This window comes from Wolffia australiana, chromosome 12, assembly GCF_029677425.1.
Source record: "Wolffia australiana isolate 7733 chromosome 12, ASM2967742v1".
Lineage (NCBI taxonomy): Eukaryota > Viridiplantae > Streptophyta > Magnoliopsida > Alismatales > Araceae > Wolffia > Wolffia australiana.
The window spans coordinates 13,460,426-13,474,625 of NC_135846.1; positions in this window are offsets into that span (position 1 = coordinate 13,460,426).

Consider the following 14,200-nt stretch of genomic DNA (forward strand, 5'->3'; position numbering starts at 1 on the left):
TTTTAGAGAGAGAAATAAAGAGTCTTAGAGAGAGAAAATGACTGAAATGAAGAGATAGAGAGAGAAAATGAAGAGAGAGTGTAGAAGAAATTTGAGATGGAATTTGAAGGTGAAAATGAAGGATACTTTTTATGAAATTTTGAGAGGATGAACTAGGGATAGGTATGAAGATATAGAGAGAGTGAAACAATTATAGAGAGATAAAGTAGGGAAAATTGAATGTTTAGAGTGAGAAAATGATGGATTTTAAGGGTAAATGGATAGATGATGATGTGAAAATGAAAGCCTAGGTTCCTAAAATCTCAATTCAAGCCTGGTGAGCCCTCAATACTTCCTCTCAAGTCTGGATCCTTGTATTTCACCAGGATCAGTTGTTTTGCAATGCAAACAAGAGATGAGATTGAATGAAAGCTTCAGCAAACTTACATTAAGCAGGTTGAACAACCTGGATCCTGAAATCTGCCTTGTCCTGCTGGCCAGCCACTTGCTAGAGCACGTCCAGAATGAGGGGAAATGAGGGAGAGAAGAGAATTTATATATTGGAAGAATTACTAAAATACCCCTTTGGGTATTTTCTATTTTCTTTTCTTGCCATTTTGCCTCTTTTTCTCCATGGGTTGAGAGTTTCCCCTTGTAATCTTCAACTTCTTTCTTTGGAAGGCTTTTGAGAGCCCAATGGACAGGTCAGGTAGTGGCCCATCTTCCTCTGATTTCTCATTTGAAGGCCCAAAACACCATATTTCTTCTTTCAAGCCCCCTTTTGAGAATTACTAAACTCTCAAAAATTCTCCAACTCTTGAAGAATTGTATCTTCTCATTCCTGTGAATTTCTGCACTTGTCAAACTATACAATAATCATCATTAATAAAACTTCTTGACTTAAAAGAAGTCAAGGAGTTTAGTAAAAAAATAACCATAATGTGGAAAAATTATAATTCTGATGAACTAGGGATATGTATGATAAATTCTGAATTTATAATACCATAATCATTTAAAGTGTATCTAAATATCCATTAATTTAACATGTTATCAACAACACAATCACCTTTGTAGACTTCTAAATCTATATGAGCCAAGTATTAATAGAATCAAATAATGATATACTCTTAAGTTATACTCAAAACAAAAATGTTTACCAAAAATGTCTCTTTAGTGTCTTAGGTCTAAATACCATACAAAATTGATTAAAAAATAACACTTCCATAATGATCAAGTTGCAATGCCATGCATTGATTCATATCGATCAAGTTGGTAAATTCTTTACCAAAAGAAAATGGTAGACATTTTGTTTCTGTCATGCCAATAACAATTCCATGTTATTTATGCTTCATTTAAATACATATTAATTCATTATTTTTATAACATGAAAGTTATAATGAAGTACCTGAAAATGAACGATGACAGAGTGAATTATAATGAGATGATAATATAGTGATCAGTGTTCTCAGAAAACAAATATAAATACTCTTCTTCAGTAGATACTCAAGGTGGAAGTCAAACTGTATGGAAATATTGTATTTGATAAATATGTCTGATCTTGTGGCCTTTAGTGCAGATGCATTAAGATAGATAATGGGTGTTTGATAAAGGGATTTTTAATAGAAAAAATATACAAATTTAGAGTTAGCATATGAATCATTTTATTAATTTATCTTTACGTTACTATAAATTTTCTCTTCACGCATTAATTCTTAAAAATCTTCAATAAGGCCATTTATCCTCATTAAATTATGTCTTATGTTTGAAGGCCATGTTCTTTATCCCACTTAGGAAATATTTTGAAATCAGTATGGCAGTAAAGAAAAAAAAAACAAAAGGAGGTTTTGTAAGTGGCCAGCTGTAGGGGGAGTAGGCGGCCCTCAAGCCAGCCGCTAGCCAGCGAGCGCACAATGCTCAAGTCGGCCAGCAGTCAGCAAGCATCACCGCACAAGGAGCTCAACTGCTGGCCCTCTAAGCGCATAAGATAGACCCCAAGAGGCCTAAAAGCAGGCCCACAGAGGCAAAAGAGAAATTTGAGCACGCACGCGAGAGAGGCCGGGTAAATTGAAGAGGAAGAGAAAAATGGAATTTATATAGTATTTTATATTTTTATTTCTGCAATATGGGATAACAGATATTCTGCAGTTTTCAGATTTGTGCCGGGTCGTGCTTAGATATAATAAAAATGATCGCGACCCAATGGGCCGCAATCTTAAGAAATGTGAGGAGAAGTTGTAATCAGGCTTTGAGCTATCCTGGCCCAAAGTCCATGTAATTTTGGGTCATTTTTAAGTGACAGACATGATCTCAACCGTCCAATTTTCTTTTGGAAGATCGGACAGTTAGATCTGTTTGCAATATCTAATGATTTTTTTTTATTTCTTTTAAGGCCTTCCAATTGTCTATGGCGAGTGACGATGATGAGGGACCACCAAATGGATGAATCACGAGGGGCAATAATGATGGGGCAAGCTGATGTGGCCAAAGGGGGTACACCGATCAAGATGGGTCAATGGTTATGATTTAATCACAGTCGTCGACCCATAAAAGGGTGAATACCTATGTGGGATGATGGGAGCCATTAGTCAATGATGACATCATGCAATCTGAGCCAATGGTTCCATTTAATGCTATGATGAGACAAAATTCTAAAAAACAACTTGGTGACACTGATGAGTAATAAGCTCAAAAAATAGGGTTTTAACTCGTGATTAGTAATTTTGAGATTATTCAATAAAAATATAAACCTGTACTCACTTAGTAATCTTAGATAGTGATGAGTACATATTGTCTCAACAAGGAACAATGAGTAAGGATTTTATATTCTTAATATTTGTGATTTTTGAGATCAGATCAAAGACGTACTAATTACAAAATGCGAGGCAATATACTGATATTAAGATACGGAGAGTAGTTAGTAGATAGTCATAATTAGGATTTGAGAAGATCAAGTGAATGCGAAGATGAAATGATGATGACACAAAGAATGGCAGGAGTGAAGCATTGAATGAGTTTTATATGGTAAATCATGATTAATTTAATGAAAAGATAATGATTTAAAGGTGTTAATATGTGTTTGGAGAGTGTATGTAACTGACATGATGGCAAGACGTGATAGTAAAATCAATCTCTTCTAATGATAAGGTCAAGAAATAATAACGTAAGACAATGCCACTTACCATAGATCCTTACGTTCCGCCGGGATCACACCAATTTTCAAGTGCAGGTAAGCTTCCCCTCTTCTCTATTGCCTCTTCCCACATTCTGCGGACAGCAAGAACAAACTTGATGGATCTCAGGGAACTCACAATATTTAACCCACATGAGTAGGAAGCACGTTCAAGGAAGAATTTGGTAGTGATATATACCTCTATTTATAGATCAGAGGGATGGATGGAAAGAGCGGGCAAACAGAAAGCATCCCTGAAATTTTAGCTCAATCAAACCTCTAGATCGTTAGATATCAAAATTTAAAGTTGGAGCAATCCTAACCATCCATTTTTTCTCTGTCCCCATCATCAGCTCCAACGCTTCCTCATGTTTTGTTGGCAGCTGAGATATCCAATCTTCAGCTATTTAATGTTTGGCACGACTGCCTTGTCTTCAGCTATGATGTCAAAAAATTCTAAGAAATACTGTTAAATAAAAAACCAGAATATCACTCTAGGAATAGATTTCATCATTTAAAGGTTGATAGCATGCATTATAATTGTTTGAATGCAAAAGCATGTTTATACTTCACGGAAATAATCCTATAAGTTACATGTTATCAACGAGGATGAGGAGGGAGAAATTATTGGATTAAATCAACCGCTAGGAGTTTTCTAACTTCAGGGCTTGATATCTGATGATCCAATGCTCCAATTGAGCATAAATTTTGAAGATGGTTGTATCTATAAATTGATACCCCCATTTTTCTAAAAAAATATCTTTTAGCTCACTTCCTCCATGAGAGGTAGATTGAAAGAAAGTGAAGTTTTGAAGGTCCATCAAGAGAGTTATTGGTGCCTTGAATGCTTAGAGAAGGTCAACAGAAAAATGGGGAGGCTGATCTACATCAAGAAGATGCCATGATCCTAGCAAAACATAGGGATCTATGGTTATTCTCTTGTATTGCATTGATCTTTCTTCAACACATTTATGGTTTTCTAAAAGCAGAACTATTCAAATAAGGAATTATGTATTTTATTATTTTAACAACCATTTCCCTTTTTGATAATTTTCTCCCTCTGATTCTCATCATCAGTTTTCTTTGTAGGCTCATGAACCATCTTCCATTTACAAAATTTCATCCACTTAATATCTAAAATATCTTATGTAGATTTTAGTTATCTTATTTCTCACTCTACTTATACCTTTGTTCTCCTCTCCACATTTTTGTCTTCAATCACTTCCCCTCCCTTTATTCAATCGCATCTTCTGTCTCTTCTTTCCTTTCTAATTTTCATTCTTATATTCTTCCAACCTCTGTTAATTGTTAACTCTTCTATTTCTATCAAGGATCTAAGTGTAATTATATAGGAAAAAAGGAATAAGGATAAGATGGTTATATCAATGAAAATTAGCTACATATGCAAAAACACTAATGTAAATAAATACTAAAATAAAGAATGGGTGTTTCCGATCGAAATAAGTTTAGATAACGTATAGATTAAGGCATATATCAGTAAAAAGGTAGGCCATAGTTGCTGATAAACCAGAACTTGGGTTAAATCAGTCAGTTTAAGGCTCTGATTTATGCAAAAAATATTTATAAAATCTTCCTTACTTGAACTAGGGAGACAAGGAGCAGATAATGAGAGAGTAAATTATTTTTAAAATGTATTTTAAAATAGTTATTTTAGGTGATTTATATTTTTTGGATTTTTAAGTGTTTTCTAAACAGTAAAATCAATGAAATAAGTGAAAACTAGTCAAAACTACTTTAAATAAATAAAATACATTGGAACTTTAAATAAATGAAATACATTGCAGTCTACTACTTTAAATAATTGTTTTTTAGATAAGTTCTAATGATTAAATGTATTTTTTTAGGAATTTTTAGGGTAAGAAATAATATTTAACATTAAAGAGAATCTTCAGCTGCAATTTGTGTGTGGCGGCACTCCGCGGGTGGTTAGTAGGCTGCAAAATGTTTGGGGCCTGGTATGGTCCTACATTTTTGTGTGTGTACGAGCCTGTGTATGGGCATGTTTGTGGAACTCTCTCTTATTAGGGAGCTCTCTGACACTTTTTTTTTGGCTTCTTCCCTATAAAGAAGAAGGGGAAGGCCCATACTTGCCCCTATAAGAGGGGGGGTGCCCATCATAAGAGAGGAGAGAAGAAAATTTTGAGACAATGTAACCCTTATGTTTTCCTGGTTTTTTTAGGTGTATTTTTTTAGTTTTTTAGGGTTTGAGTTAATTATGAAATCGCCCCTCTTAGAGGGAAGGGATTAGGTTTTCTCCCCGCCATCCCCGCCTGCAGGTCTTCTAGCCGCCAGTCACAGCCAAACAACCAGCTACAACCATAGTCCCCAGTCACCAATTGCGGGTGCCACCACAACCACAAGCCACGGCAGCAACAACCGCAACCGTAGCCCCCACCGCCAGCCACGGGCGAGCAGCCAGCCACGGCCATGATAGCCGCAACCGCAACCACCAGCCACGACTGAGATTACGCCGTGGCCGCGACCGCCAGCCATGCCTTCGACAACCAGCCAGGGTCGTAGCCGCCAGCCCCAACTACAACAACCGTCGCCAACCACGGCCGCTCTTGCCAAGCGCGATCACGCCAGCTACAGCCACAATAACAGCCGCCGTCTATGGCCGACAACCGCCAGCTGTGGCCACAACCGTTGGGCCATCGACCGCAACCGCTAGCCGCTGTCGTAGCCGTTGCTGTAGTCGCAGACATAACCGCAGCCACCAGGCATGGCCGTAGCGGCCCGACCACCAACATCGAGAAAATCTGCTCCTGCTTGTCACCACTGCGCCGTTGCACCCTGTTGCTGAAGCACCCAACACCGCAAACCCGTCGCCACAAACCCGTCCTCGCACCACGGCCACATCTTGTTGTCGTGTCGTCGTCATGCCTGGCATCGCGCTGGCCATCGCGCCCGTTGTCGCGTCTACCTATACTCGCCGCTGTCCTCGCCACCATGCGCATCGTTGAGCCCGTTGCCCCACCTACCCGTGGCCTCACGCCTACCTGCACCGCTGCGCCTACGCTCACCGCCGCACCTACCCGCGCCGCTGCGCCTACTTGCACTGCCACACCTACCCGTGCCGTTACACGTACCCACTCTGCCGTATCTACCTGCGCTGTTGCGCCTACATGCGCCGCTGCGCATACCTGCACCACCACACTTGTGCCAAAAGTAGCCTAGAGGGAGATGATCTCCGGATGACCCGTTGCCTCTAGTTCACCGCCACGAAGTACATCTTGCCGCATGAAGAACAGCCGCCACATTCGCCGTCGATGCCTATCTCCGTTCGCCTATAGAGAGCCTTAGTCGTCTCTTACAACTAATGTTGCTGCAGTGATGCTTCACATCATCATCGCTGTAGTCCGATGCATCGTCGATACAACCGCCTTATGCTCGTTTCATGGCCGCCTTGTGCTTGACGTGCTTTGCGCCACCCCATGGCCCGCCGCTACTGTTTCCTAGAGTAGTTTGAGGGAGACGTTCACCAGACAACCTGTTGCTGCCATTTCACCGCCGCAAAGTACAGCCCGCCATAGGAAGAACAGTCGACGATGTCACCGCTGATGGCTATCTTCGTTTGCATGTAGAAAACTGTAGTCGGTGCTCACCCCGCATCGTTGCCAACAAGGCCGCCCTGCGCCTGCCGTTCTACCAATTAGCTGCCCTCCCTTGTGGTGTAACATGATCCGCTCAATCCCGGCACGTCTTGTTACATCAACAGCAGTGGATTTGGAATACAAATGGGTGGAAAGGGGAAAATTAAACCATCTAATAGATTATAAGAGGCCCAATATACAAAAGTCCAATCAAACCTCCTTAAATACTGGTTCAACTAAAGACAATAATTGTGGAACTAACCCAAAATTTGAATTTGAAAGGCCTGTTTCAAATCTAGAAAGGTGGGAACGCGGGTCCAGGATGGAAATCAAGAAATCCTAGCTCTCCAAACCCTTGGAGTTAAATCCAATGCTGGAAGATTTAGGGCACTTTTATTTATTCATTTCTCCTCTCTCTTTGTATCTCATCTTGGATTTCTGCTCCCAGCTTATTATTATAGGCCTCGTGCATCCTATTTGTTTGATCCATTCTTGTTATACAAGATTGTGGGAGAGAGAGTTTATGGTTGATGAATATTCTTGGAGAAAGAGCATCACTTGGCCCTTGGGGGAAATGACAATAAGGTTCATGTGACCTCCTGAATATTTGTTTTTTTGAATTTTCTCACCTTTTTCTCTAGGTAAAAATGGGTGGGGAAGCTCGGCCTCGTCAAGCTTGGGACCAACTACATACGCGTCGAGGCTTTGATACCAATATGATGTAACATGACGCATCAGGATCGAGCGGCTCGTGTTACACCACAAGGGAGGGCAGCTAATCAGTAGAGCGGCAGGTGCAAGGCAACTGCGTTGGCAACGGTGGCGGGGTCAGCGCCGACTACAGCTTGCTACAAGCGAATGAAGATTGGCATTAGCGGTGACCATTTTTGAGGCGACGATTTCAACAGTGTCAACAGGGCAAACTGGCAAAGGCGATGCGTCCTAATGACCTTCCTTCTTCAATATTAACCTAAAAGAACACAGCAGAACTAACATCATGGGGAGGCAGAGAGGGTGGAGATTCAGAAAAAATAAAACAAGTCAAGCTTTTTCCAAAGATCCCTATAACCAACGTTTGTTCTCCCTCCCCCTAATATAGTAAGGGGGGGAGGTGTGGGGTTCCCCAATAGGCCACCTTAGGGGAGGGGTACAGCAAGGACCCCCCCCCCCCCCCCCCCCCAAAGGACCAAAACAGAAAAAAACAAAACAAACCAAAGACGACCGGATGTGGGAGACCCGTACACGGACCCTCTACAGTCAAAGTAGAGACATGAACGCAAAATAAAGCGATGCAAGGGAGGCTCGTACACGGGGGGGGGGGGGGGGGGGGGGGGGGGGGCGCCAGAAAACCAAAGAAGAGACAAGAGAACAAAATAAAACAAAGCGGGGGGGGTTTGCTCAGACCTGATAACAAAAATGCAGGTTCTTCATGTCGGCGTAAGCTTCGCGATGTTGCCGATGAAGAACATGGGCTTGGTCTTCCGGATGATCCTCCATCAGTTGTATTTTCCTAAGTCATGTTTTCTCAAATAAAACTCCAAGAATATGTGAGAAATCCACTTGACCCTAAGGAGTCAAATGGGATTAGTCTAAAAAAAACAATAAAATATAAAAAACATAATTTATTGATTAAATTTAATGATATTATTTGCCCAAATACTCAGGTATATTAACCAAAGAAGGGGAGGAGGGGAGGGGAGGGGCGCTCCATAAAACCAAAGAAGAGACATGAGCACAAAATAAAACAATGCGTGGGAGGTTTCCTCAGACCTGATATCAAAAATGCAGGTTCTTCATGTCGGCGTAAGCTTCGCGATGTTGCCGATGAAGAACATGGGCTTGGTCTTCCGGATGATCCTCCATCAGTTGTATTTTCCTAAGTCATGTTTTCTCAAATAAAACTCCAAGAATATGTGAGAAATCCACTTGACCCTAAGGAGTCAAATGGGATTAGTCTAAAAACAATAAAATATAAAAAACATAATTTATTGATTAAATTTAATGATATTATTTGCCCAAATACTCAGGTATATTAACCAAAGAAGGGGAGGGGAGGGGAGGGGAGGCGCTCCATAAAACCAAAGAAGAGACATGAGCACAAAATAAAACAATGCGTGGAGGTTTCCTCAGACCTGATATCAAAATGCAGGTTCTTCATGTCGGGCGTAAGCTTCAGCGATGTTGCCGATGAAGAACATGGGCTTGGTCTTCCGGATGATCCTCCATCAGTTGTATTTTCCTAAGTCATGTTTTCTCAAATAAAACTCCAAGAATATGTGAGAAATCCACTTGACCCTAAGGAGTCAAATGGGATTAGTCTAAAAAAAACAATAAAATATAAAAAACATAATTTATTGATTAAATTTAATGATATTATTTGCCCAAATACTCAGGTATATTAACCAAAGAAGGGGAGGAGGGGAGGAGGGCGCCCATAAAACCAAAGAAGAGACATGAGCACAAAATAAAACAATGCGTGGGAGGTTTCCTCAGACCTGATATCAAAAATGCAGGTTCTTCATGTCGGCGTAAGCTTCGCGATGTTGCCGATGAAGAACATGGGCTTGGTCTTCCGGATGATCCTCCATCAGTTGTATTTTCCTAAGTCATGTTTTCTCAAATAAAACTCCAAGAATATGTGAGAAATCCACTTGACCCTAAGGAGTCAAATGGGATTAGTCTAAAAAAAACAATAAAATATAAAAAACATAATTTATTGATTAAATTTAATGATATTATTTGCCCAAATACTCAGGTATATTAACCAAGGAAGGGGAGGGGAGGGGGGGGGGGCGCTCCATAAAACCAAAGAAGAGACATGAGCACAAAATAAAACAATGCGTGGGAGGTTTCCTCAGACCTGATATCAAAAATGCAGGTTCTTCATGTCGGCGTAAGCTTCGCGATGTTGCCGATGAAGAACATGGGCTTGGTCTTCCGGATGATCCTCCATCAGTTGTATTTTCCTAAGTCATGTTTTCTCAAATAAAACTCCAAGAATATGTGAGAAATCCACTTGACCCTAAGGAGTCAAATGGGATTAGTCTAAAAAAAACAATAAAATATAAAAAACATAATTTATTGATTAAATTTAATGATATTATTTGCCCAAATACTCAGGTATATTAACCAAAGAAGGGGAGGGGGGGGGGCGCTCCATAAAACCAAAGAAGAGACATGAGCACAAAATAAAACAATGCGTGGGAGGTTTCCTCAGACCTGATATCAAATGCAGGTTCTTCATGTCGGCGTAAGCTTCGCGATGTTGCCGATGAAGAACATGGGCTTGGTCTTCGGATGATCCTCCATCAGTTGTATTTTCCTAAGTCATGTTTTCTCAAATAAAACTCCAAGAATATGTGAGAAATCCACTTGACCCTAAGGAGTCAAATGGGATTAGTCTAAAAACAATAAAATATAAAAACATAATTTATTGATTAAATTTAATGATATTATTTGCCCAAATACTCAGGTATATTAACCAAAGAAGGGAGGGGAGGAGGCGCTCCATAAAACCAAAGAAGAGACATGAGCACAAAATAAAACAATGCGTGGAGGTTTCCTCAGACCTGATATCAAAATGCAGGTTCTTCATGTCGGCGTAAGCTTCGCGCTGTTGCCGACGAAGAACATGGGCTTGGTCTTCGGATGATCCTCCATCAGTTGTATTTTCCTAAGTCATGTTTTCTCAAATAAAACTCCAAGAATATGTGAGAAATCCACTTGACCCTAAGGAGTCAAATGGGATTAGTCTAAAAAAAACAATAAAATATAAAAAACATAATTTATTGATTAAATTTAATGATATTATTTGCCCAAATACTCAGGTATATTAACCAAAGAAGGGAGGGGAGGGGAGGAGGCGCCCATAAAACCAAAGAAGAGACATGAGCACAAAATAAAACAATGCGTGGAGGTTTCCTCAGACCTGATATCAAAAATGCAGGTTCTTCATGTCGGCGTAAGCTTCGCGATGTTGCCGATGAGGAACATGGGCTTGGTCTTCCGGATGATCCTCCGTCAGTTGTATTTTCCTAGGTGATGTTTTCTCAAATAAAACTCAAGAATATGTGAGAAATCCACTTGACCCTAAGGAGTCAAATGGGATTAGTCTAAAAAAAACAATAAAATATAAAAAACATAATTTATTGATTAAATTTAATGATATTATTTGCCCAAATACTCAGGTATATTAACCAAAGAAGGGGGAGGGGGAGGGGCGCTCCATAAAACCAAAGAAGAGACATGAGCACAAAATAAAACAATGCGTGGGAGGTTTCCTCAGACCTGATATCAAATGCAGGTTCTTCATGTCGGCGTAGCTTCGCGATGTTGCCGATGAAGAACATGGGCTTGGTCTTCGGATGATCCTCCATCAGTTGTATTTTCCTAAGTCATGTTTTCTCAAATAAAACTCAAGAATATGTGAGAAATCCACTTGACCCTAAGGAGTCAAATGGGATTAGTCTAAAAAAAACAATAAAATATAAAAAACATAATTTATTGATTAAATTTAATGATATTATTTGCCCAAATACTCAGGTATATTAACCAAAGAAGGGGGAGGGGGAGGGGGAGGGGGAGGGGCGCTCCATAAAACCAAAGAAGAGACATGAGCACAAAATAAAACAATGCGTGGGAGGTTTCCTCAGACCTGATATCAAAAATGCAGGTTCTTCATGTCGGCGTAAGCTTCGCGATGTTGCCGATGAAGAACATGGGCTTGGTCTTCGGATGATCCTCCATCAGTTGTATTTTCCTAAGTCATGTTTTCTCAAATAAAACTCCAAGAATATGTGAGAAATCCACTTGACCCTAAGGAGTCAAATGGGATTAGTCTAAAAAAAACAATAAAATATAAAAAACATAATTTATTGATTAAATTTAATGATATTATTTGCCCAAATACTCAGGTATATTAACCAAAGAAGGGGGAGGGGGAGGGGCGCTCCATAAAACCAAAGAAGAGACATGAGCACAAAATAAAACAATGCGTGGGAGGTTTCCTCAGACCTGATATCAAAAATGCAGGTTCTTCATGTCGGCGTAAGCTTCGCGATGTTGCCGATGAAGAACATGGGCTTGGTCTTCCGGATGATCCTCCATCAGTTGTATTTTCCTAAGTCATGTTTTCTCAAATAAAACTCCAAGAATATGTGAGAAATCCACTTGACCCTAAGGAGTCAAATGGGATTAGTCTAAAAAAAACAATAAAATATAAAAAACATAATTTATTGATTAAATTTAATGATATTATTTGCCCAAATACTCAGGTATATTAACCAAAGAAGGGGAGGGGAGGGGCGCTCCATAAAACCAAAGAAGAGACATGAGCACAAAATAAAACAATGCGTGGAGGTTTCCTCAGACCTGATATCAAAAATGCAGGTTCTTCATGTCGGCGTAAGCTTCGCGATGTTGCCGATGAAGAACATGGGCTTGGTCTTCCGGATGATCCTCCATCAGTTGTATTTTCCTAAGTCATGTTTTCTCAAATAAAACTCCAAGAATATGTGAGAAATCCACTTGACCCTAAGGAGTCAAATGGGATTAGTCTAAAAAAAACAATAAAATATAAAAAACATAATTTATTGATTAAATTTAATGATATTATTTGCCCAAATACTCAGGTATATTAACCAAAGAAGGGGAGGAGGGGAGGGGAGGGGCGCTCCATAAAACCAAAGAAGAGACATGAGCACAAAATAAAACAATGCGTGGAGGTTTCCTCAGACCTGATATCAAAAATGCAGGTTCTTCATGTCGGCGTAAGCTTCGCGATGTTGCCGATGAAGAACATGGGCTTGGTCTTCCGGATGATCCTCCATCAGTTGTATTTTCCTAAGTCATGTTTTCTCAAATAAAACTCCAAGAATATGTGAGAAATCCACTTGACCCTAAGGAGTCAAATGGGATTAGTCTAAAAAAAACAATAAAATATAAAAAACATAATTTATTGATTAAATTTAATGATATTATTTGCCCAAATACTCAGGTATATTAACCAAAGAAGGGGGAGGGGGAGGGGCGCTCCATAAAACCAAAGAAGAGACATGAGCACAAAATAAAACAATGCGTGGGAGGTTTCCTCAGACCTGATATCAAAAATGCAGGTTCTTCATGTCGGCGTAAGCTTCGCGATGTTGCCGATGAAGAACATGGGCTTGGTCTTCCGGATGATCCTCCATCAGTTGTATTTTCCTAAGTCATGTTTTCTCAAATAAAACTCCAAGAATATGTGAGAAATCCACTTGACCCTAAGGAGTCAAATGGGATTAGTCTAAAAAAAACAATAAAATATAAAAAACATAATTTATTGATTAAATTTAATGATATTATTTGCCCAAATACTCAGGTATATTAACCAAAGAAGGGGGAGGGGGAGGGGGAGGGGGAGGGGCGCTCCATAAAACCAAAGAAGAGACATGAGCACAAAATAAAACAATGCGTGGGAGGTTTCCTCAGACCTGATATCAAAAATGCAGGTTCTTCATGTCGGGCGTAAGCTTCGCGATGTTGCCGATGAAGAACATGGGCTTGGTCTTCGGATGATCCTCCATCAGTTGTATTTTCCTAAGTCATGTTTTCTCAAATAAAACTCCAAGAATATGTGAGAAATCCACTTGACCCTAAGGAGTCAAATGGGATTAGTCTAAAAAAAACAATAAAATATAAAAAACATAATTTATTGATTAAATTTAATGATATTATTTGCCCAAAGACGCAGGTGGAGTAACCGGAGGGGGGGGAGGGGGAGGGGCGCTCCATAAAACCAAAGAAGAGACATGAGCACAAAATAAAACAATGCGTGGGAGGTTTCCTCAGACCTGATATCAAAAATGCAGGTTCTTCATGTCGGCGTAAGCTTCGCGATGTTGCCGATGAAGAACATGGGCTTGGTCTTCCGGATGATCCTCCATCAGTTGTATTTTCCTAAGTCATGTTTTCTCAAATAAAACTCCAAGAATATGTGAGAAATCCACTTGACCCTAAGGAGTCAAATGGGATTAGTCTAAAAAAAACAATAAAATATAAAAAACATAATTTATTGATTAAATTTAATGATATTATTTGCCCAAATACTCAGGTATATTAACCAAAGAAGGGAGGGGAGGGGAGGGGAGGCGCTCCATAAAACCAAAGAAGAGACATGAGCACAAAATAAAACAATGCGTGGAGGTTTCCTCAGACCTGATATCAAAATGCAGGTTCTTCATGTCGGCGTAAGCTTCGCGATGTTGCCGATGAAGAACATGGGCTTGGTCTTCGGATGATCCTCCATCAGTTGTATTTTCCTAAGTCATGTTTTCTCAAATAAAACTCCAAGAATATGTGAGAAATCCACTTGACCCTAAGGAGTCAAATGGGATTAGTCTAAAAAAAACAATAAAATATAAAAAACATAATTTATTGATTAAATTTAATGATATTATTTGCC